At 40.3% G+C, this 25,964-nt stretch overlaps 1 long non-coding RNA gene across 1 annotated transcript in view; it reads right to left on the reverse strand.

The window, feature by feature from the left end:
* The window catches only part of LOC110349400 (uncharacterized), a 42,535-nt gene extending 16,807 nt beyond the window's left edge, over window positions 1-25,728 (reverse strand). The window contains exons 1-3 of the long non-coding RNA XR_002395338.2: window positions 25,625-25,728; window positions 21,381-21,635; window positions 12,467-12,720 (exon numbers count right to left, since the gene is read on the reverse strand). This is a non-coding gene — a long non-coding RNA (uncharacterized LOC110349400). The remainder of the gene's footprint in view (window positions 1-12,466; window positions 12,721-21,380; window positions 21,636-25,624) is intronic.
* Window positions 25,729-25,964: the final 236 nt, after the last annotated feature.

Raw genomic sequence — 25,964 nt, forward strand, 5'->3', positions numbered from 1 at the left:
ACTGAAAAGAATGTACCAGCATAAGGATAAAAAGATAGATGATGCAAAATTAGGAAGTAAAATAAATGGAAAATAATAGAAAAAGTAGAGAAACATCAGTCCTGGTACTGAGGGTTCTTGACAGTGGAGCAAGAAGATAGGACAGAGGAAATGATGACAGGTCTAAATCAAGCATTTAAATACATGAATTTTTAGGCTGAAAAGTTCCACTGAGTACTCAGCTGAATGAAATTAAAAAGACCCTTACTACACACAGAGTCATGGAATCTTAAAAAGCCCAGGAAAAGTAAAAGATTCTAAATGAAGAAACCAGGGCAATACATAGGTCTGATCACAAGAATGACCCTGGAAGCTTAAAGATTCAAAGTTACATTTTAAAAGTTATGAAAGAAAATGATTTCCAACTGTGATTTTTTTTTTTCTCAGCTAAGGAGGCAATAAAGCTGGTGCAACTCAAAAATATCCACCCCATCCCTCTGGTTTCAGTGGTGCCTGTAAAATAGTTCTTTTCTCTGTCCACTAGCAGCGCAGATGTAGGTGGCCCCAAGAAGACAGCCTAGCTCCACAGAGACATTGGGGAACTAGCTCCGTCTGTCCAGCCGCTCTGCTCTTTCCAAGAGCCCATCCTAGTCCATATGTTCTAAGGTGTCCTGCAAGGTCCAGCTCACGGGGAGGAGGAAGAAAGCGTCCTTTTAAGGACAGAAGCAGAAGGTGAATACATTAATTCTCCTCACAGTCCCTGGTAATGACCTAGTCTTATTATTATTATGGGACACATAGACTCTAGTGGGAAGAAACATGCCCACCTGAAATTAGGGTGCTGTCTCACTAATGAAAAGAGAGTTGGCTGTCTCTGTCACACCACCCAAACCACCAGTCTAAGGTGATGGTAAAAAAGGGTCAGGATAGAGGGGAAAGAGGATAATACAGAGGTGGATATGATCAAAGTATGCTTGTATGAAAATATACACAAAGAAACACTTTATTTTGTACAATTAATTTGTGTTAATAATTTTTAAAACATTTAAAAATTAAAAAGGTACAAGAGTCTAAACATAGGGAAAATAAAGAAAAAGATGGAGCAGGTAAATATATTCTTAGATATACAGAGATTCAGAAATATTATTTCTTGGGAGGCTTTTTTAAAAGGAAGCTTCTAGATGGTAAGATTCATCAAACTGACGGATAAATAAAAAAGTAGTAGGGCCGGGGATTTAGCTCAGTGGTTTCGCTGCCTGCTGCACAAGTGCAAGGACCCGAGTTCGATCCCCGGCACCGAAAAAAAAAAAAAAAGTAGTATGCCATGAGACATAGAACACAGGTGATGCAATACAGGAAAATGGCTAAAAGAAACCTAGAAATGAAGCTTTCCAAGAGGAAGAGAGGAAGCCAATCCATGTAAAATAGGAAGGTAAGATAAATTTTCAAGGAGAATGCCTCTGATATGTTTAGGATTATGAAAAAAATGGATAAATGTGCTGAGATTGTTGGACCATTTGGGGAAAAGGCAAAAGGGAAACAGGACAAGATTAACTTTTGAAAAAAATTGCAGTTGCCCAAGGAAAGATGGAGGACCGTAGTATGTTACTGTCTCGATATCAAGTGATATTTGTATTATCATAATAATCTAAACCTTAATAGGAAACAAGGAGATAATCTTTTGCAAATGAGAAGGGGACTAAGAAATGCAGAGAGGGGAACATAAGAGGGAATAAAAAAGACTTAAGATGTGTTATGTACATGTACCAACTTCCCACAAGGAATGTAATCATTATGCACTAAAAACATTTACTAACAAAAACAAAAATTAAAAAAATCTAAACCTTGACTAATGATTTAGCCAAAATCTTGGCATGGCTCTCTTGGGGAACTGAAAGGTAAAGAAATAGGCTGTGTGGGGGAAATGGACTTTCTCAACTTTAGTCAAAAGAAAATGTCTAAAACTGATAAACTAAGAAATATAAAACATATTGCAGAAATAAGGTTGCAAATTTTAAATATACAGCTATAAGAGGTCATTGTGGAGCCTGGAGCTGGCAGGTAGGGAGAGAGAACAAGAAATTTTTATTTCCATGTCTTAAGTAATACTTGATTTCATGGACTTCATTGCATATATGCATAAATTAATTTTTAAAATTAAAAATATTTCTGCTTTCCCTTCTTTCCTTTCCCCTACCCCCCAATAAAAAATATTTCTGCTTAAAGGAAATTGAAGTCTCTTTCAGTGAAAATGAATCTTAGAAGCCATACAGTCCAAAACTTGACTAAACCAAAGAATTCATTTTTATCTCTCTCATATAGTCATGAGTAGCTTTTAAAATACTTCTGGTGTCAAGAAATCCACTACTTCTCTAGAAAGCCCAAATTCTCATGGCTGTTTCTAACACTGAGCCAAATTTGCCCTTGTGCAACGTGGGCCTGTGACCTCCATTTGCTTCATGACTCTGAGGGGTCCCTCAGGTCTGAGGGAGTGACTTTGGAAACAGGAAGATCATCTCTCCCTAGGAGAGCCTGCTCTTCCCCTGGAGGGAAATCAGTCCCTATGTGGTTTTTGCTCACCTGTCTTTCATCTATTTCTCCACCGTGGCCACCCAAACCAAACTCTGCCCCATTTCCCCAGAACAGCCTAAGCATGTACTCCATGGCAGCCGTGAGTCACACTGGCTGAGTCCTTTCACCCTGCTGTGCCTCCTCCGGTCATGGTGTCTTCCGGAGTGTGGTGCCCAGGAGTGACCCCTGCATGAGGAAACAAATCAAAGCACTCTAGACTTTCAGACAAGAGAGACTATCTCAGCAGAGCTGCCCTACCAGTGAGCAAATCCATCCCCTGTTCCCCACTGACACACATCCCTATAGTACCTCTGAATGTCTTCAGAGAAAAAAATAAGACTTCACCCCAAGAGCTCTTGACGGGGTCACATTAACCTTAGTAAGGGTGGCCTCATGTTGCTGTCGTGGGACACAGAAGAGATTAACTTGTGAGAATTATGTGGACCGTAGGCCTGCCACCGCTGCACAGAATTTGCACATTGGGAGAATCTTGGAGTAAAGAAGGCGAAAACTGCACTAATATCTCCAAAGAGAGATCATGTAGGCAGGAATGGAAGGTGGGTTTCAGTTGGCATGAGGTAGCAGAAGATCAGCACTCGTGGGCTGGCAGAAGGCCTCCATAACCCTGACTGTGACTCTACCCCTTCACCCAACATTAATGTCTTTGATACAGCTGGGGCTCTATTTTTTTTTTTTCCAGAGGCAAACCAAGAGATAAGTTTTTCTCACTCTTAATCCTAGGGTGCAACAGCACTCCGAAGACCTTTTGGTATGTTCGAGAAGATGTGTTTCTCTAGGACAGCAACACCCAGGGCATTGAATCATCTGGGTGAGGGTTAATCCATGCTGTCCGACCTGGTATAAGAACAGAAAACAATGTTCAACCTAAAATCCAGCCATCATGATCGCACCTCCTTCTAGGAAAAAGTACTTAGATCCAGCAAGGGGAAGTAGCTAGATTAAAGGAAATGATGGATTATCCAGACTAGAAGCTAGATGTTTTGATTGCTAAAAAAGGATACTTTTGAGAAAATAGTCAAGGGATGAAAGTTGCACTGTTTAGAAAGTAAGAGAAAAATCCAAGAAAGAAGCTCTTGATAACATTTTTATCTTTTATAACTTCAGCCTGAACTCACCCTTTTTAAAGAGATATTGTTGGGGGTGGGGATTTAGCTCAGTGTTTCCACTGCCTGCCTCACAAGCACAAGGACCTGAGTTTGATCCCCGGTACCCCCCCAAAAAAGATAAGAGATGAAGATTATTATTTCAGTAGGAGAAGTTCTTACTATACACTTTTTTCCTTCTAGGAATGGAGGCCCCTTTATTGTTCGTGCAGGAGTATGGCCAGTTTGAAATCACTTAACATGAAACTATGAATTATTTACCTCTAATTTCTCCTTCTTCCCCATGCCTGGAAATCCTTCCCTCTTTTCTAACTGCCTAAATCTAGTATTCAAAGATTCCATTTAAGCTTCCCAAGAATCAAACAAATTATCAATGGGCCATATCTTCTCTTGAGATAAATTCAATTTACTTGGACCTTAGGTAGTGTTACTTATTAGGCTAACTGCAGTACTAGGTAGACCTTAAAATGCGTAATGGCTCAAATGCCATAGAAAATTATTTCTTACCTAGGGAATGGTACCAGTAGGTAAGAACTTCCGCACCATGGCTTTTTCTCTGTAAGTTATTCTTATGCTCAAGCTGATGCTATCTTTAATCCAGGGGTTCCCAGTTGGTCCTGGGCACCACTTCCATTCTTGCCAGTCAGACATGGAAAAGAGAACGAAGGAGTACTACACAGGAGAGTTTTATGAGACTGGCCTGGAAGTGACACACATCATTTCCCTTAACTTTTTGTTAACTAGAGCTCACTCATATGGCCACAATGAACAATAAGCTTGAGGGGACTGAGTGGGGTTGGAAAATGTACCGTAGTCACTTGGTAGGCACCTAGTTGCCAGCTGTAATCTTACACTAAGGAAGAGAGAACATATATTTGGGTAGCATCCAGTCATGTTTCTCAAATGGGCCTTTTGTCAATATCTTTGAACTGAGTCAAAGTAAAATAAAATGCTCTCAATTGATGCCACTTTATTGAAGTAGGACTTTCTGAAATAATTCTAATTCATTGTAGTCTTATTAAAACATAGTAGCCATTCTGCATATCCAATCAACTTTTATTTGACCCTTTCCCTAAAACAATAGTATCCATCTAATTTTTTATTCCTTACCATTTTCAGATAAAAAGTTATGCCCAGTTATGGATTGAGCTTTATACGGATATTAGGAATATATCACTAAACAGAACAACTGAGTCTTTCACTGGTTTTTCCTAGGATTCTAATGATGGACAGGAGGGAAATAGGCAGAAAACCTGAATTTTAAAAACTGGGTAGTAACAAGTACTAGGGGTAAAATAAAGCAGGGTGGTGAGAAAACCAATGGCCAACAGCAATTTAGATTATGAGTTTAGGCATTTCTTCTTGGAAGAAGTGGCATTTAAACTGAGAAATCAGTGACAAGGATAGGCAGACATTGTGAGATCCCGAGTCAGAACTTTTCTGGCTGAGGTAATGGGCTTGGCTGTGAGACAGAGACACGGGTAGTATGATTGGAGAGCTGTGAAGGAATGTGATAGGAATTGAGATCAGAGATGTTGACTGGGAAGAAGGTAACCCAGTACATTGGTATGGAGATTTAATTTTATTCAAAGAGCGATAGCAAACAATTAAAGGTTTGAAGCGGAGCAGGAGATTGGCTGCCTTTCCCATTTGTAGTTGTTGTTAAATATACTCTGGCTTTTGGGACAAGAGTGGATTGAAGGACAGTAGGGAGGCAAGGGTAACACATAGAAGGCCTTTGTCACCGTCCAGGATAAGATGATTGCAAGCTTGGAGTCCGTGATAGTAGCAGAGATGATTGTAGTGTGGAATTGATGAGTATTTTGGAAGTTCTGTGGCCTGGGCTTGCTGAAAGATTTGCTGTGGGAGGAGTGGAAAAGTAAGGAGCTCAGACTGGCTCTTATATGTAATATAATCATCTTATTCAGCCCTAGATACTTCTAGAAGAAAGTTTCTTAGAGTCTAGACAGAGTCAGGAGACTGTTCCTGTTCCTTTAACATTCTGTTTCATTTGCCTGGACAACCTCTTTCTCATTCTTTAATTTTTGCAAGAAAATGAAAACAGTCTCTACTACTTACCTAAGAAAACCGGTGGAGGGTGATAAATGTGATAATATTCTCTGTAACAAAATTCTAATAGGAACACAAGATGCTCTTCTGGCTAAGAGATATGTCTTCAGCATTTGAATTTAATCAGACCGTAACATATTTCTCTGCCCTTTTGCAATGACGATGACTAACTGTCTCCCAAGTGGGTGAGTTATACATTAGAAAAAAGAGGGAAAATAAAATCCCTTTTGACTTGGGGCAGTTAATATCATCTAATTGAGTCATAACTGCATAAATCACAATTGAATATGCAGAGTATACCTGAGAGAATTTTTTTGCATCAAAGGATGCTTCCTTCTCTGCTTTATTGTCCCTTTGTTAAGAAAAGGTCTACTTCATTTTGTCCTTTCCTGATTTGACTTGTGCTGCTGCAGACAAGAAGCTCAAAGGAGTAAATTCATGGTTTATATGATATCAGGTGTCACTTTCGGTTAGTGAGCAGACACTTTCAGGCCTCAGACACCATGAAATTAGTTTTCAGTATAGACAGAGCAAAGTAGTATAATTTACCCTTTCACATGGTAAGTTTTGATCTGAAAAATTCTTTACTCAAACTGCAAATTTTAGTGGTTTTGTGCAAAATCTTTATTAAATAACTCAGTACCAATTTTGTCTTTAGAAAGTACATTCTACCTTTGCCTTAATTAAAAAAAAAACACAGCAAAAGTTCTGAAAGTAGTCGAAATCCTTTGTCTTCTATGATTTCTGTTTCTGAAGGTCATGTTTGATCATTCAGTACTGGTGCTCTCTTGCAGTTTTCGTTAAGGCTACTCAGAATTTTGCTATTTGATAAGTCTTATAATATCCAATTCCAAAGTTGGTATTTAAGACTGTATATCTCTGATAATGAACACCTGCTATTAAAGTAAGGTACTGGGCTTTCTATACCACACACAGTTAAAATCCTGTGGGTTGTGACTATGTATTTGCTAAAAGGAGAAGAAAATCTCTGTTATCTTCTTAGTCTCATAACTGTTTCCATGAGTAGACAAAATGTAGAATGCAGATAATATTTATAATTGTTTTTCTTTGTTTTAATTTCTGCTTTACAGTTTTAATAATCTAAAAATAGTTTTATAAAGTAAAAGAAAATTTATTGTCTCAAGTGTTTGGGAGTCCTTAATCTGTTGTTGCTTAAGTCTATAGTCTCTTTCTATTGCTTAGGGAAATTAATTTCCTTGTGTTATTGTAATTTTACATTTTGCGATCAACTTCTGTAGGGCTTTGTGAAAATATTGTGAATTCTGGGTGAGTATTTTATCCTGGGAAGTATCATTAACTCTGTCCAAATTTTACATATAATATATTTACATATTTTATATATAAATTTACATATATTATATAGAAGTTCCACATATAAACTTTAGAGAAGTTTTGGATTTATAGAAAAGTTGCTAAGATAATTGTGAGCATTAATCCTGACATGTGAACTTCATTGAGTTTAGACATATCTAGCTGATTAGTAGAGCAAGATCCTGGAAGTGTCTGGGTGAGTCTTAGAAGTGTGGCTTTGGGCACTATATATGGTTCCTCACTCCTTCCTGTCTGGCATTGTTCCCCTGCTGTGCTTCCTAGCCACCGTTTACTAAATGGCTTGCTTCACCATGCTGTTCACTATGTTTCTGCCTTGGAGACAGCCATCTGTGGACTGGATTCCCTTAAAACATGAGCCAATTTAAACATCCCCTCCTTTAAATTGTGGGAGTCTGGTATTTTAGTGCAGCAACAAAAAAGTTCATAAACACCAAAAATTGATATCAGAGAAGAGGGGTCACTGCTATTCCTCTACCTGACCATGTGGTTTACAGGTGGAATTCCGAATATTTTCAAAAAGTGGGCTAGAGAAGCCCTGGAGTACTATAAATAGAACTTTATAGGTGACTTTGATTGAAGCTGTGAAGACCAGGATATTGACAGGAATGCAGATAGTAAAGGCCAGGCTCAGGAGGTTTCAGTTGGGAACAAGCACTCTATTGGTAGTTGAACTAGAGGCCATGTGTGTTATACACTGGCTGAAAATTTGTCCACATTTTGTGTTCTGAGACTGCAGTAGACTGAGATTAAGGGTAGTAGAAAAAACTGGCAGAGGAAATTTCAAGACAACCTAACATTCAGAGTAGATATGGATACTGCGGCTGCTTTTAGCTTGATATATAGTGAGAATAAGGGGCAAAAGGCAGAGTAGGAAAATAGGAAAAACTTAAATTTTAGCCTAAAAAGAACCATATGTGAAGTTCAGATCAAAGGTGATATGGTTGTTTTGAGAGATAAGCACCATTAAAAAGAAACCAAGTATTTTGTAAAGGAATAAGAAGAAAGGTGACCTTGAGAGCATCTCAGGAATCTGCAGGAATCTTCCCAGTGCAGGCTCGAAGGTGTAAAACTATCACTTTTCATTTGAGAAGAGAATTTCTTGGACTCCTAATGAAGAAGGGCCTCCTAGGGAATTGGTTCCCTGGGATTCATTTCACTGTGCTCAGCTATCCAGGCATTCAGAAGCCACTGTAGTCATGGTCCAAGGGGCCCTGGCTACTGTTTGTGCTGACAGCAGACCTTGGTGTCATTCATGTGATTCTGGTTTAATTGGCATGTGGAATGCAAGAGTTGGGGGGTCAGGAAAATTTCAAACATAGATTTCAAAAGGAAAGCCTGGGAAGCCATCCAGGGCCCCCCTGAGAGGGCAATACGTAAAGCTGTGGGAATGGAGCTGAAATGAAGACTCCAAGAAGTCAGAAATGCCAGGAATGTGAAACATCAGTGGAGGAAAACTGCAGGCCATGAGTAGAGCCAGCCTAAGAGAGGCCTCATGATCAGGATACAATTGGCAAGGCAATAGGGGTGGGACCACCCATGCCCTTTGGAACTCAAATTTTAACACCATGTGCTACTGATGCTAGAAAAGGAGTTACATGATTTGTTTGCCCTGTTATTTTTTGTTTTGTTTTATTTTGGTCTTCTTTGGTCCTATTCTTTTCTATCACCCGATTCCTTCCTTTTGGAATGGGAATGTTTATCTTGTTTTGCTGCACCTTGGGATTATGTAACTTGTTTTGACTTTTTGCGGAGGTTCACAGCTAAGAGTTTGCTTTGAGTCTCAGAAAAGACATAGATTTGGACTTTTGAAAAATGCTGGATCTTTTGAGACTTTGGGGAAGGGATTATTGTGTTTCCAATTGTGCGTGGGACAGTTGTATCATGTTAGGCAGCATTATGAACTTGTAATTGCCTTTATTTGGAGATTAAGTATAGTTTAAGGAGATGTGTTTGGATGTGAAGTTGAAAAGGAGTGGATTATGACCGTTTATACTGAAATGTCGATTTCGAATTAAGAAATGCCTAGTAGATTAGTAAGTAGAACACAATCATAGGTGAATGGGTGTTTCATGGAAGCATGGCCTTGAGTATTGTATATGATCTGTCCATACTCATTTCTCTGGCATGTTCCTCAGCTCTGCTCCATGGCCACCATGCACTAAGCAGCTTGCTCCACCATGCCATTCTGCCATGAGGTTTCTGCTTTGGAGTGTGTTGACCATGGAGTGAATCCTCCTAAAACAAGCTTAATCTGGCTCTCCACCTTTAAATTGTGGGTGTCAGATATTTTGTTCTGGTGACAGAAAAGCTAACATAAAAATATAGAGGCTTCCTGTACACTCTGCACTGCTTCCCAATGCATTCATCACAAATAATGGATCAATATTATTATTAACTGAAATCTATACATTTTTCAAATTTTCTTAGAATTTACTTAATGTTCCTTTTCTGTCCTAAGATTGCAAGCTAAAAGTCTCATTACATTTAATTTTCAAATCTCCTAGGGATCCTTTCAACTGTGACAGTTTCTCACGCTTTGTTTTTGACAACCTGGACCCTGTACCTCCCATGTACCTAAAAGAAAATACATAAGGAAATGTAATCCAAATTATAAGAAGAAAGTGTCAAAACTACAGCCATGGTGGGAGATTTTAATAGTCCTTCCTCAGATTTGATAAATTCAGCAGGCAAAAGCTTAGTAAGGCTATTACTATTTGCATAACACAATTATCACCCCAGGGCTAATGCAGATACATATTTAGAGTGCTCCAAACTGTAGAACACCCATTTTTTTCAAGCACACATAAAACATTTACAAAGATTGACCACTACTTCTCCACAGACCGTGTTTGGGCACACATAAAATCAAACCATGTTCCCTGACCACAGCACATAAGTTAGAAATTAATTACTGAAAATAATTAAAAGCCCACACATATTTAAAAATAAAAGAACCTATATAAATAATTAATGGATCAAAGGAGACATCAATATTGAACTTAGAAAATATTTGGCATCAACTGAAGAAAAATATGTCACCCCTCTTTAGATGCAGCTAAAACAGAAGTTAGAAGGGAAATTTGGGCCTTAAAAATTTATATCATAGAAGAAGAAAGTTTTTTTAAATTCAATGCACTGAGACTATTTCTTATAAGTCAGAAAAAAATAAACCAATGAAGTGGGGGAGGACATTTAAGTCAGCACGGTAAATGAAAGCAAGCATGAAAGACCACTACTGTGTAGGGCTGTCTGTCCAGAGGCCCCTGTACACAGTGCATGCAGTGACTAGATACACTGTGGAAAAAGAAAGCTTGTGACACACCTTACACATAAACAGTCAAGTCCATATTTCATAATATTATCTAATATGAAGTTACTAACTGCCTCAAGAATGTCTTTTACAGACATATTTATTTTCTTTCTTTCGCTCCCTTCCGGATTTGTGGCTGAGCTTAGTTATTATGTCATATTTCTTACACTTCTTGTAGCTTGGACTTTAAAGGAGTTTTCTGACATTTAAAAGAAGAGATTGACTTTTTGAAGAGTTAAGGCTGTGTCTGTATTAGTCAGCTTTCCTGTAGATAGGACAAAATACCCAACATCCACAATTTACAGGAGGAGAGGTTTAACTTGGCTTGTGGGTTTGGAGGACTCAGTCCATGATAGGCTGAAACAGCATGGTGGATATGCATGGTAGAGGAAAGCAGCTCTATCTATGGCACCCAGAAATCAGAGAGAGAAATGTGGAGCTGGTTAGGGTGATTCCACTGGCACACCTCTTTCAACCAGGCCCCACCTTCTAGCAGCACATTTAGCCACAAACTATCATAACAGCCTCTTGATTCAATCATCTTCCAAAATCTCCACCACTGAATACATGAGACTCTGGGGGAACACTTTGGGTCTAAACCATAACATTGTCCTTTAGAATATCCTACATCTAGGATTTTTCTGATTATTTATAGTGTCAATTAACTTCTTCTGCCCATCATATGTTCTATAAAATGGAAGTTAAGTATAAAGGGATCAATTATATTCAGATTGAACTCTTTGACACAAGAAGATATCACCAGAAATTTTGTGAATTTGGCACTGTAGGACATAGAGAGGCACTAATGCTCAACTACTCCATCATTAGCGACTCACAGTTTGGTCATTTGGTGAGTGTGTTGTACATCAGGTCTTTTATTGTAATGGTATTATTTCCCACTTGAATTATTCATGGGTGTGGTGATAGTTTGGCACTGTAAGAATATCCTATTCTCCAAAACTTTTTACCTAAGCATTTTAGCTTTCTTTGATGATCACTGCCTGAATCAATGATTATATCTGGGTTTATAAATGATGATTTTCTACTTCTAACATTTCTTTATTAACTTTGGGACACTGGGTGTGTTTCAAGGAGTTTATGTTCTTCTGCATGCAAAGTAGACACAATGGAGCTTTTATGTTGGGAAGGTTGGAGGAAAAGGGAGAGACACAGGCCTTTTGTGGAATTTGTACCAAGATTTCAGAGCTCCAATATTATTTCATCTCTGAGTCTCCTTATGGAGATAGGGACTTTAATCTGGAAATTCCTTCTAATTAAGTGAGACCTGTAAAGAACACAAGGGGCTAGCAGTCTGGCTACAAGGCTTTCCCATGAACAAATGTATTGACCTAATGTATTTATATAAAATACATTATATAATATACACACATACTATGTAGTGATATATGATATGTATATGCATACATATATCATACAAATACAAAATGAAAGGAAGCCTGAATATACAATAATGTAAAATCCTAATATTTATGACCCATAGATTCTACTTTCTGGAACTTATCTTAAGGAAAATTCCAAGAAAATGTGCAAGAACATATCTGTAACATCTCAATGTGTTTTCTTTTCTAAATTACACAAAATATTAATGCCAAGCAGGAGATATTGGTTCATGCACAAATGTTTGTGCAGCTATATAATGGATAATGTGGAGCAATTGAAAATGCTATGGAAAAAGTATATTTAATGACAATGAAAAATTTCCAGTGTGTAGTAGTAAGTAAAAATAGGTACAAGAACACAGACCAATTCCCTTTCAGAAATTTCTAGGCCCCAGTAGCAGATGTACATTTATGGGGCTTGGGGGCACCAGACTTCACATAAAGATTTTTTCTTTCAGGAAAGATATAAATAAAATTAATGTAAAAGACTCTATTTTTCTGCCCAACAGCATCTACACCACAGTTTTTTCATCAAAACGCCCGGTACCTGTAAACTTGGTTTCTCCGTTCACCTCTTTCCTCCTCTACGCTTCCTTCAAGCTCTGCTCAAATTAACTTCATTCCGAATAATGAGCAGGAGGGAATTCCGCAGAACTCACCAAGGAGGCAGAGGAGAAGACTGACGTTCCTCAGCACAGGCACCTGCTTTCGCCTGCAGTCTTCCCATGAGACAGCGCTTCCTGCAGCCCTGCTTCGTACTCGAACTGTGCACCTTTCCTCGTGCAGTCTCTTGCATGCAGTCTTCTGCCTCCTGGAGCACTTCTCTGAGGCCTCTTAATCTCTCCTGTTCCCAGGCAGAGCAATCCCCAGCTTCCAGATCCTTTCCAAATCTTCATATTGACTTTCAACAGGTCTAAGAAAGCAAGAATGAAAGATTTCATCTATCTTTAGTAAAGATCCTTCAGTTACCTGGAGCTAAACTTCTACGCAGTACTTTTCCCCAGCCAGCCATGTATTAATAAGGGTTCCATAGTTAATATGTGTTTTTTACGTAATGATATAGAACGCAAGAGAAAAGAGGCAGCCTTTTCCACAATTTAGTCTGGAGCAGGTACTAGTCAATGTCCACTGTCCAGGTTAGAGATGAGTGAGAACTGGAAGGCAGGTCCCGTGCACAGAAGGCTCAGGACTCTAGGGATAAGGGCAGAGGCTTGAGCCAGGGATAAAGGCAAGTTCCTGGAACTGAATTTGAGGTGGGAAATTAAAGTTAAGAAGTTTCAGTTAAGAGTCTATTGTTTTAAGCATCAGAAAAAGAAATTAAAATTTAAGCAAAACCTAGAATGTATTGGGTCATCAAATAGAGGTAATAAGTGTGATTTGACCCAAGGCTCATAAATGTCATGACATTTAAAAAAAAGTTTTCTGTTCCCCTTCCCTATTTCAATGCATTCTTAGGGAGACTGCTCCCATAAAGTAGTCATAGGGCTGTAAATCAGGTGAAGGAATATGTTTTCCTTCTAGCACTTCCAGGAAAATAGGGTGTCTTAGAGCAAATGTCTGCCAACATGGAGGGGATTCATGCACTCACTGTTGGCTCATGCGTGGGACACGTGTTTCACCCATAAACATGAAGGTCCAAGGAAAAGAAGAAGAAGAATGGCTGGATCCTTAGAGAAGAGTAGCATTGTTGCCAGAAGACTCAAGATGGGTATGGGGGAGTTACACGGCAAATATTCCCCACATGAATCTTAAGCACAACATCAAGAAGTGCTGAATGGAGCTCCAGTCTGGGGCAGGGCTGTGCTGTCTAAGGCTTATTTCACTTCCCTGAGGTTCTTAGTGGGTTTAAAGTGGCTCTGCTTTTAGGGGAAAGAAACATAGGATGCAGGCTGGTCCTGACAATTGAGAAACTGAAACTGACTTCAAAGTCAGAAATAATTTACCTAACCCTTCCCTATGTAAAAAGCTTAGGGAGAGTTTTAATGAAGTAATATGTGAATGCTATTACTAGAATGGAACTCTTTTAAATAAAGGTTCTGATTCCTAATCTGTCCCAGAGGGATTATCTTCAATATATAAACCTTTCAGACTAATAATCTTAAAAGTCCTCATGAATACCAGTTTTCTAAAAGCTATAGCTCTTCTGACAAACTCCTGACTTTTTTTAATTACATGAAATTTTGATAAGGCAGGTAAAGAAGTAAGATTGATAGGTGATATTTTCCAGATGTATTTTAATTGAAAGTTTTCCAGGCCGCTTGCCTATTTCACAATTCACAATGTTTTTTAGAAAATGTTATGCCATTTCAATCTCGTTTGCAAACCTCCTTGTTCGTGAGCTATAACCATTTTATAAGAAAAGGAGAAACGATAAGGAGAATTGTACCTCCAAACCTGATGGCTTGAGATCAAACCCCCACTCTACCTTGTATTCATTTTGTGACTGAGAATATTTATGTCTCTGACAGTTTTTATCATCTGGCAAAGGAAGATAGTGATACTAAAATACAGGCTAACTGCAAAGATTAAATGATAAAACTAAAATAAAATACTTAATACAGTCTCTGGTACATAGAGAACGGTCACTAACTTACTTCCCATCGTCATCTTTGCTCACTTCTCCCAGGGCAGGGGTCATTTTCCCTCGTCTCTGTACGAGGGAGTGCTGCATCCCAATGTGGAGAAAGCATCTCATGATTGTTAAAAATGATGGAGAAACATTTTTTAGATCTGATTTTATTTCTTCTTTTTAAAGAATAGCTACAAAATTCACTAGAATCTGTAGGTTATGTTCCAAGTAGGAAGATAACTACTAGCTGAAGGGCACCAGGCAAATTGGGAGAAATTAAAGTGCCATTCCAACTGTGATGGAGGTGGCCATTTCTTCCCACATGCTCCCTGTTCTTGTACCTTGAGAACAGAGGTGACAAAACACAGCCCACAGTCCAAGTCTAGCTCGCCTACTGTTTTGTTGTTGTTTCTTTGTTTATTTGTCTTTGGTACACCCTGCATAGTAAGAATGAGACTTCTATATCTTAAAATTATTGAAAAAATCAAATGAAGAATATTTCATGACACATAAGTGTCATAGGAAAGCCAAATTTCAGTGCCTATAATGTGCATTTTACTGGAACACAGCTGCACCGCTTCATTTGTGGATTGCCTAGGGCAGTTTCTATATTACAATGATGGGAATAAGTAGTTGTGGCAGAAACTCGATGGTTAGGAAACCTGAGAATATTTCCAACTTAGCTCTTTACAGAAAGCTTGCCAACCCCTGCTCTAGAACATCCATGATCAAATTCTACTGCATCTATTTCCTCCTACCAGTCTACAGAACCCATGAGGATTGGGAGTGATTCTCTTTCATCTTTGTGTCTTTGGAACCTAGTACAGTGCCTGGTAAACAGCAGGTGTCTGTACATTTGTGGAGTTTCCCCTATTCGAGAACCTCAACTAAGGTGCCTTCTTACTGTAATCTGCAGTACATGTAACTCAGGGGCCCCAGCTTCCAGCCATTCTTTGTAGCCTCTGGCATTTATGGGTCTGATAACTGTAGGTGTGGCAGAGTCCGTTGAACTTTTCAGGTATCTAAAAACTAAAGAGAAGGGACATTGGAAGGCCTCTCTCCTCCATATGATAGTGCTGTATGGGAAGGAGCCCTGGGTGCTGCGACTTGCCCTAATGGGGTTGAATCCTGGACTAATGACTTTCAAGTGTGACCTGGGCAGTAAACAGCTTCCTTCATCTACTGTACAGGTATGGTTCGTGCCCCAGTACCTCCCTGGATCTCTGTTACCTTGGAACATCTCTGTCCATAGGAGGACATGGGCTACGTCTGTGTCATTCAGCATTGTATGTCCTGGTTAGCAAATGCCTTGGCATGCTGGAAACCAGAGGTTCTCATCTGTGCCTGCAAATTAGAGTCACCTGTGGAGCTTTACTAACCACCAGCTCAGAGCCAGCCCCAGACCAATTAGAGATCTGGGAAGGGGCCTAACATGGTTTTGTGTTTTAAGCTGTACATGTGATCCTCATATTTGGCCAGTTTTGAGAGCTGAGTTTCTGCAGGGTTCAATAAATAGTTCCTGAAGGAACTGAGAAAAGTGAAGCTCCTCCCACAAGCATTTTCCCTTTGAACAAAGAAGTCAGGATTTCTGCATCAAGGACACAGTGTGCTGTTTTTCCCCACCCTGATCGAATCATTCTCTCTCCCGCTCACAGAGGTCTGATTGCAGCTGCTTCACCCTTCAGTGCTGATAATCCCTGGTTATTCATCTGACCCTTTGTGGCTCCTGCCTTTTGTTCTCCACTCTCTTTTCATATCGATCCTTGTCAGTTTCCCTCTTCTCTAATCTTCTCAGCCTTTGCTTCTTACTGCTGCTAAGTTCACTGGTAGCATTTTCTTGCTGCCAATAACACCATGTACTTTCAACTCTTCCCATTTTTGTATTACTGCTAAATTGGTTGTACCCTGTACTTCATATTGGAAAAGAAATCTCTAGACTCTCTGTTCTTTACTAGCAAATAGTTGGTCTTTGGAAATAAGTATTTGCAGAAAGTTTGAGCTGGTTGAAGAATTAAGATCCCAGTTTATAGAGAAGAAAACTGATGTCCAGAGCGAGAGGAGCAGCCTGCCTGCCCTGAGTCACAGAAGGAACTCATGCCAGGGCTAGCACCAGTCACAGATTTCATCGCCTCCAGTTCATAGTTTCTTCAGGCTGGCACCTTGATACCCATGTCCCTAGCTTCAGGGGACAACTACTCTCTGTCTCTGGGTTGGCACCTTTCCAAAGCTGCACCTTGCCAGATTCTATTAATTTGATCACTCAAGGAGAAGGGAGTGTTGGTGGTAACCACGTATAGTGTTAGAGAGACTGACTGACCTGGCATTAGTGACACTTCAGGGGCTCCACCCCTGCATGCCTAGGCCGCCCAATACATAGCCAAGGAGAATCAGGTGGTGGCAGATGTCCTGGGAGAAGAGGAGCAGTAGGAGAGTTCTTCCCCACTGCCACGTCTAGGTGCCCCCAACAATGACATGGGCATAAAGGGTGTCCACTTTCCTTACCTGCAGATCTATACCATCCAATATAGTCACTTCTAGCTACAATCACAACTGATTCAATGAAATAAAATTCAAATTCCATTTCTCATTTGCACCAGCCACATTGAAAGTCTTTGGTAGTTACTGAGTTACTGTATTCAAGGCTGCCATGTTGGCTAGCATAACTATAGGACATTTTTACATGGAGGAATGAAAATTCTATCAGATTTCAGCTCCAAGCACTTGGGTAAGATAATTTTGCATACAGAATGAATGCTGCAGCTAAGGAGGGTTAAAAAGAAGCCATGCATCTCCCTCAGGTTCTGGATACCCATACCCTTCCTGGCATCTTCATTGTTTTATGATCCCACCAGACCACGAGCTACTTGGAAGCAGTGTCTATCTCTGATTAATTTTATGTTCCCACAGAAATGAGAGCAGGGCCTGACACTTGATAGGCTTCAGTGAATGTGCACTAAATACAAATTGTAATTTAATGTTCTTTATCTAGTACTAGCAAGAAAACAGCTATATTCAATTCAGTGGTAACAATCTGTCTTTTTAGTAGAGAGGAACAAATGTTAAAACTGGCAGGTGATGAAGTGAGAATCAATGCTGAATTCCTCTCCTTTTTGGGGAGAAGGCTTTGAGTCTTTGGAGATGGGGTAATGGACAGTGGGGCAGGAAGGCTGAAGGGGTGATCCCAGTTCCCTGCAAATATAAGTTCACAGATGTGGGCGCTATGTCTACTTGGGGACTACTTCTACCTCTTGAGCAGGGTTTTGGGATAGAGTGTGGGCCAGCAATTCTAGGCCTGCAGGCAATGAAGAGTGGTGTGCGAGGAGAACATCGATGAGCTGCTCTCTGATACTCAGTGTCTCTCTGAAGTCCAGCACGTCACTGTAACTTCTGTCCTACCCAAAGCACAGGCAGCACTGAGTGAGGCAAAAGAGAGGCCAAGCCCTAGGAGAACCTTTGAGGCCTGAGCTAAGTAAGTCACAGTGAGGGGCAGTGCTCTAAATGGTAACTGTGAGCACATTTATTAGATGACAGCGACAGGCCTGGTAAAAGCCTCTTCTGGAAATGCAATTCTTTACACTTGGCCACTGACACTAGTATTTGTACTTGCTAACCAAGTGTCTTGTTGAATCTAATTTATCTCAAGATTGATTAAAACCCATACACAGCCACAAACAATCTCAGGCAAGTCAATGCAAGTAGGTTCAAGAATAGGGCTTTGTTCTACTTTTAAAAAACGCTTCTCCTTTAGCATACCTCCAAGAGAAAATCATTTCCATTTTCCTTGTTAGCATGAAAAATATGAAAGTAGATGGGTAGAGATCAGAAAGAAAGAGGGTGGAGAGAATCAACTCGCAGTAGGAGCACATATGTGGGAGGCATTTAATATGCGTCATCTCGCTCTATCCTTCTAAAGGTGAGATGAGGCAGGTGCCTAAGGTGACACAGCTGGTGCACAACTCCTGAGAGACAAAGACAAATCTGTCTGATCTGTACATGCTGACCTCCAAGCCAATCAGAAACTGATGGAGCAAGGCAGAATGTGGACCTATAATTTCTGGCTGCAAATCTTAATCTTTCTCCGGTGCCCTCTGGGTACCTAAGCACTGCTGTGTGTTCTACAATTCACCCTAATCTCCCTGCTTTAAGCGATGGCTCACATCCATCAGTTTTCTACCAGGCAGGCTATAGCCAGCACATCTATGATGAGGCTGAAGTTTCCTTGTTCCCTCTAGGAAAATCCAGCTAATTTGGGGAGGTTTCTCTGGTCTGACATAATCTTATTCAAACATCTTGATCCTGTTTTGGATTATAGTTTTCCTGATTATTCTATGTAATTATGGCGACAAAGAAATGTTAATGTGCCCAAATAACTCAGCCAATTTTTATATTATCTATTTAACTTTGTACAATCCCTATCTAGTGCCATTTCCTTAGTATCTGGAGATCGATGACACATAGACCCAGCAGTATTTTTCTTATTTAGTTTTTCAAATTAAAATCCCTGCCAGATGTGCTTCGTGGCCAGAGAATTTTATAATTCAGTCTCCTCTTCCCCTCTCCCTTTCCCCTCCCCTCCTTTCCTCGTAAACGAAGCTGATGTTTGATTTTATTGACTGAGCAGAAAAAGCCAAGTGAAAACACTGAAGAGTCTAATGCCTTTAACACTATTGGCCAAAAGACATTGGTCAAGACATTTAGCCTCTCTGGACCCCAGTTTCTTCCATGAAGTGGGAATCACTGGGTTTATATTCCTTTTTTTCTCCTCAGGGATTAAGTTGGATAGTACACTTGGAAGTATATTGGAGTTGTGAAATTCTATTCAACTATTATTATTTAGAGGAGTCCATTTTTTTATTTGATGGTGGTAGAAGAGAAGAGATGCCAGATATGGGATTAAGATATAAATACTTGATTGGTTTTTGTCCTCATTAATCAGAGTGGTAACCTTTGATTCATTCTTCCATGTAGCACATGGAGTCCAGGAGCAGGAGGCCTGCTTGGGTGACTAACCCTGATGCCACTAGTCTTTTCTGGCCAAAACTTCAGCCTACCTCATGTAGGTTACCACCCAGCTCCCAGCAACCTTTAACCTGTCAAAAACACAACCAGACAGAAACGCAAGATACTTTTTTGTGACTCTTGACCCTGTCTCTCTCCACCACAGGCACAGATGCCAGGCTCTTCTAAAGCACCCTGAGTCGGAGTTTACTTAGCTGGTCTCTACTTTTCTTTCAAAAAATAAAAAATACAGAAACCAATTGCTGCATTTCCTGAGTTGCTTTCTCAATCCTATGCTTCCCTGCTTCTTCCAGAGGTTGTTGGTCATTTCCCAGAAGTCTTTTAAGTACTGCCAGCTTAGTGTGTGTGTGTGTGTGTGTGTGTGTGTTTGTGTGTGTGTGTGTAGGGTCAGCTCCATAATGTCAGCATCTCATGCTTGCCCTGTTCAAGTCAGTGCCTGGCACAGGGAAAGGACTAAATATAGAATTATGGAACCCATGCATGACTTGTGAGTGAGAAAGCCAATATGATGTAATGTTAAGAATCTCAGACTGTCAAACACGGCAATTTAATTGTAGCATTCAACAATGAGTTTTACTATCTGTGTGAAAGGAAACAAGACACAACCTAAAGGGCCTTCATTTCTGAGTCCATAGATTAGAGATAATGCCAACTTTCCTGTTTAGCTGAAAGAAATACTGGGAGGTTCAAATGAAGAAAAGGATGATGTGGTAGTTTTACATGCTAACTTGGATGGGCCATCATATTGTTATTTAATCAAACTGCATTAACCTCAGGGTGGCCATGGAAGTATTTGGTAGGGAAACCAGCTGATCTTAAGTAAAAGAAGTGGTCCCCCTATAATGTGGCAGGCCACATCGAATCAACTGAAAGTCTTTAGGAGCAAGAAACCCAACTTTTCCAGGGAAGGGAATCTCAAGCCTCTACAGTGCCAACACCTGCCAGAGTCTACAGCCTGCTAGTCTGGCCTACAAATTTTGGACAAGTCTCCATAGTCGGCCAATATATGATTATAAATAAGTCATATAATATATATATATATATATATACTTCATTTCAAGGAATATATATGTATTCACCATATGCATGTTGTATATGTATGTATACATAAATATTCTCTGGAGGACACTGATACAGATGATGTAGTGCTGATCAATATACAGCCATAACCCGACGGACAGAAAGAGAACGGAGGGAGCCAGAACATTCACTGCTCGAACCGAGGGGCTGGGAGGCTGGGCGGGTGAGTACTGTGGCATCTCTGTCTTCCTTTGGAGATAAGCAGTGATGGGAGTGTCCCTGATGGTTTAGAGGTGCCACCTCCCCAGGTCCTGGCTGGGAGGTGGCTGGTACACACGCACAGTGCTGGCTGTGTAGGAAGCACATTTTAACAAGCAGGTTTCTAAGGTGGGGAGGTGGGGAGGTGGGGAGGGGAGGGCAGAAGAAGCAGCAACAACTGGCAGCTCCTGGTGCCCTAGCCCAGGAGGGAGGACATGGAGCTGTCTGTGTGGGTGTTCTGACTGACACCATCCTAATTAGTATGGGCCCCCTCTGGAGCTGGGGCTTCTTTTAGCAATGCCTTCATTAAAAGGTCTCCCCTAATCAGACAGCTGTGGAGCGTGCTTACAGGAAGAAGGTTCTTTGGGTTTGCAAAAGGCCTTGTACCTGAGAAAGAAGCCTCAGCTTCAGGTGAGGGAGAGAGAGCAGAGAGGGGTCTTCTTGCAGACACCGCTGCCCTCTGTCAGTCCTTCCATTTCCCCTGCACCTCTCCTCACACGCCACAGGCATTTTGTGTGACAGGTAGTAATAATCCCTGTGTGGCACATCAGACCCACACTTTTTGGTCAGTGAGGAGCAAAGCTTTGCAGAAGTTCTTAGCCAACTCGGTAGTTAGTTCATTTGGGACAGGGGCTGTTCTTTCTGGTGCTGCCTCCCTATATAAGAGCAGCAACGTTAATCATTCACCACGTGTGTACACAACTTACGGTTTGAAACTTGTGTTCACATCCATCATTTGCCGAGCACCTACTACGCACCGGTCACTGGGCTTGGCGCTGGGGCCACAGGTGATCACCTTGAAAGTAGGACCATATTCTACTCATCACACACACAAAATAGTCATTTAAAACATGATGCTGGGAAGAGGCACTGTGGCAGGCTGTGGGAGGGCATAGCCAACTGCCTGGAGAATCAGGGGATTCGAGAAGGTTTTATCAGGAGAAATGAGAGTATCGTTAGGCCTGTAGGAGAAGAAAATAATCACACATTAGGAATATGTGTATTATATATTGTAGGTTATACACACAGTTAGGGGAACCTTCAAGATATTCCTTTACTTCTCTATAGTTTCGTGATGAAAAGCCCTTTTTGGATCTACGGGTTCAGGGTGGGGTGTGTTATGTGACAGTGAGACAGTGACATGCAGATTCCGGGATGCTGCAGCAGCTGCGGGCTTTCTGCAAGGAGGTCTAAACTGATGGAAAGCTGGAGCAGAAGCAGCGTGAACTGGAGGCAGGGGCCTCTGGGATACAACACGCTCTGCTGGGAAGTCAGATTTGACCTCGGACAAGACCTTTCCCTTCTGGACTTCATTTCCATCTCGTTGAACTGCTTCGGTTTTCTTCATTTAATACTGCACGCTTCTTTCCAGATCCGGGCAGAGAATTCCTAACAAAGATGTGAAACTGGGGGCAGCAGAGTTGTGCCCATTGAAGCAGTTCTTTCCCTTCTCCCCAGCAGAACCAGCAGCATCTCTTTGGCTCTTGGGCACTGAGAGCTAGTGCTTCCATGGAATTCAACAAAGAATCTGATTGTTCTTTTAAAAAAATGAGTAATATTTATCTAATGCTGTTTATCAACGTCTCTTTACAACAACCCCTTAAGCAAGATACTGTTGGCATCATCGTTTTAGAGACCAATAAAATGAAGCATGAAAAGTCTGTGACTCACCCAGGGTCATGCAATTATTAAAAGAAAAGATACAAACCCAGACAGCCTGGCTCCAAAGCCCAAGATAATAACCATTATGCTACACTGCTTTCTAAAAGCCCCACAAATGTGTTCCTTGACATTTGCTTAAGCACAACAAGCTACAGCTTCAGCTCATTTATTCTTCAGCATATAACAAAATAACCAATTGAAGAATTAAATATGTCATCTTATAACCTAATTGCCGTCCTAGAGAACAAAGTTATAATGGGGAGTTTGTTTTCCCGAATGTAGCTGGGCAATACATATTCTGCTGTTCTGAATCCCATTTCTTCTTGCCTTCTGCATATACCAGAGGCTTTATATTTTTCTATGATGAAGAGGAAGAAAAGGTGGTCCCCATAATCACAATACTTGCTGTTTGACTAACATTTACTAATTACCTGGCCTCCCCAAATCTAAGCAACAACAGCAGAAAAGATCTAGGGATCTCAGTATCCCAAAGAGCCAGCTAGGGCTTTGCACAGACTTGCTGTTCAGGACAGCCAAAGAAGGTCTGAAAGGGGGAAATATAAAAGCCCCTGCAAGGCCTCACCACCCAGTCTCGGCTGAGCTCCCACCTCTCATCTCCAGTCCTTTATTAATATATGTCTGTAATACATAATAATTTTATTCCTCTCAGGAATGGTCATATACATATCACAGCTCAGCATTTCACTCCCCCTTCTCCCTCCTTCCCCAGATTCCATTCCCATCTCCACAGAGTCTACCTCCCTGTTTCCTACCATCTTTCTTTTATTTTGCTCTTTAAGTTATTTAGATTTTGTGTTTCTCATATGAGAGAAACAATGCAATATTTAACCTGCTGTGTCTGATTTGTTTCACTTAGTATTATGGTCTCAAGCTCCATCCATTTTTCTACAACTAACTCAAATTTACCCTTCTTTATGGCTGAGTGTTATATATCGCATTTTCTTTATCTATTTATCTGTTGATGGACTATAGACCACTTCCAAAATTTAGCTATTGTGCTTCTATAAAGACCGGCATGCATGTATCAGTCTTTTATTTCCAGCTTTCAAATTCTCCTCTGGGATTCTGAGTCTCAAAATCCATCCTGCCCTGGTTTCCCCAGAACTCAGCTTGTCTATTGATTTGTCAGAGCCCTCTCTGCTCTGAGGCTCCTCAGCTTCCTGTGCCCCCAAGGAAACTCTCTCAGAGCTTTTCTCCTTTTTTTCTTCATCCTTGCTTTTGAAATTTTCATTCTTTATAATAAAGACACACTTTTTCTGCTATCTGTATTTGCACCCTATTTCCTCTCATGTCAGTAGCCCTTGCCAGTCTATCTTGGAGTGTAACCGTGTACTGTCCATGCGGGAGACTCCTCCTTTACCAGAGCTCTTTCTCCTCTCCAGACAATAGACACTTTTCTCTGTGTGCTGTCTTAGACCTTGAGCATGTTCGAGACTTTGATCACAATTCTGAGGCTGCATGCACCTCTCTGGTTTCTGAATTAAAAGTGAGACTTCCTTATTAATTTTTGTATTCCCCTATCCCTTTATGAAGTGAGTTTGCTAATCAATGAAATTAAACAGTGCTCAATATAAGACAGCTTTCCTTCTATAGAGCAGATTTTCTGGAGATTGGATCTCAAGATTATTCTGCGATTTAGGGTGAGACTTAAGTGCATGCGTGCATGCGCACACACACACACACACACACCCCAGAGCACATTATTACTTCATAAGTTCTGAAAATTTGATACCAAAATGCGCATGTGTGCATTAAATTCCAGTAGAAAGAAGCAATAAATTCTGGGAAATTTTCTTTAAAAATACACTCTGTGCTAGGTCTTACTCATGAGTAAGATTTTTACAGGTAGAGCTAAGATGTTAAGTGCAATCCTTCAGGTAGCAGAACAGCTTGACCTAAGGCATTGAGACATAAAAGTGCCTGGAGTATTAGACCAATAACAAGTAACTGGCATTCTGGTTTGCAGTATATATAATAGACAATAAAACTGCATCTGGGTTGTGGGAGGTTTTGAATGCCTGGATTTACTCTGTGTCCCAGGGTTAAAAGGAGGCTTATAGGGTAGGGTATATGAAGGTAAGAAATGGCACCATGAGAATTGGGTTTCTGGGAAAGAACTACATAGGATAATTGAGACCATAAATCTGGGAGATGGACAAATGGAAGCCAATGTAGTGAAGATTTGGCAATGCCAGTAGGAATGGAGGCCAGAGAAAGACTGAAATTATTTTGAAGCTTTCCTCTGCCCTGGTTCATAACCTGAGTTTGGAGTGCTTTGATTCCAGGGTAATGATTTCACCTAACAGCCCTGGTTGGTGAATAACTTATGAGCTGGTCCTGAGGATAGGCCAAAAGTATATACTCTTCCTTTAGAAGAAGCCCATTCCATAGAGAACAGTAAATGGATAATGAAATATCCATATAGTAGAACATTATACAGGTGCTACAAAGAATGAAGCAGCAGGTTAATATAGGAAAATGGATTAAGTGGGACACTTATGAGATAGACCAAAATTAAATCATAAGTTAAAAAGATTGAAGCAGGAGAAAGTTGGAGCAACACAAGTGAAGGTTATGGGGATTAGAGATGGAACTCTGGGTGAGCATGACATGCAATTGCTAGAGGCAGCATTTGTAACCACTGGGCAGTGTGTGAAGGAGGGCGCTATTGACACCTAATAGAACTGTGCTCTTACACCAAAGGCTGAAGAAGGAATGCTCAAACTGGAAAACTTTCAAGATGTGGGCCTAGTTAGTTTGATCAAATAATCATGAAGTACATGTAAGACTTGAAAACAGTTCCTACTCACCTCTGTTCAGGAATCTGCTGCCTTATACATTATGTTTCAGCCATAGTTCCCAAACTCAGCAGTCACTATCCTTCTATTCTTTTGTATATGTGGGTGCCACTGTTTGAACTGATTTTTCCTATGCTACTCTGAAAAACTTTGACTCATGCTTCAGTCACCAAATACAAAAAGAAAGAAAAAAGGAAGAAGTATTTGAGAGTGATAAAAAGAAAGAAGGAAAGAAGGAGAAAAGAAGAAAAGAAGGTCCTCCACATACCCCAAACCAAAATCAAAATCAAAAACATCTTACATAAGCACAAATCCTGGAATTTGAGTATAAATTCTGGAAGGACCCCTGGAAACACCATCTTTATTTTCCCACTACAAAACCTCGAATGCAAAGAGAAATGTAAATACAAAACACTAAAAAACTGAGGTGGCATCCTTTCAAGATTTTTTATATCTATAAATCCAATCACCTTATATCCTTATGATGGAAGCTTGTCCTAAACAAAACAGTGGAAAAGTATTGGGATTCAGTGGTAGAATGCTCAAGAGCTTCTGGGTTTGATCTTAATCACTCTAAATAAAAAAGAAAGATATAAAGCATTATCACCATTGTATTTTGCTAACAAGATCTTTTTTTTTTTTTTTTATGCTGGGGATCGAACTCAGGTCCTTGCACTTGCGAGGCAGGCGGAGGAACTAACAAGATCTTTTAAAAGTCACTTATTTAATGTATTTGTTCTGTTTTACCAAGTAGACAGAATCCCCCATATCATACATGGATACATGCACACATATACACATGTATTCACA

The sequence above is a fragment of the Heterocephalus glaber genome, unplaced genomic scaffold (assembly GCF_053883595.1).
Source record: "Heterocephalus glaber isolate CG9 unplaced genomic scaffold, H.glaber_assembly_v1.0 deba00001504, whole genome shotgun sequence".
NCBI lineage: Eukaryota > Metazoa > Chordata > Mammalia > Rodentia > Bathyergidae > Heterocephalus > Heterocephalus glaber.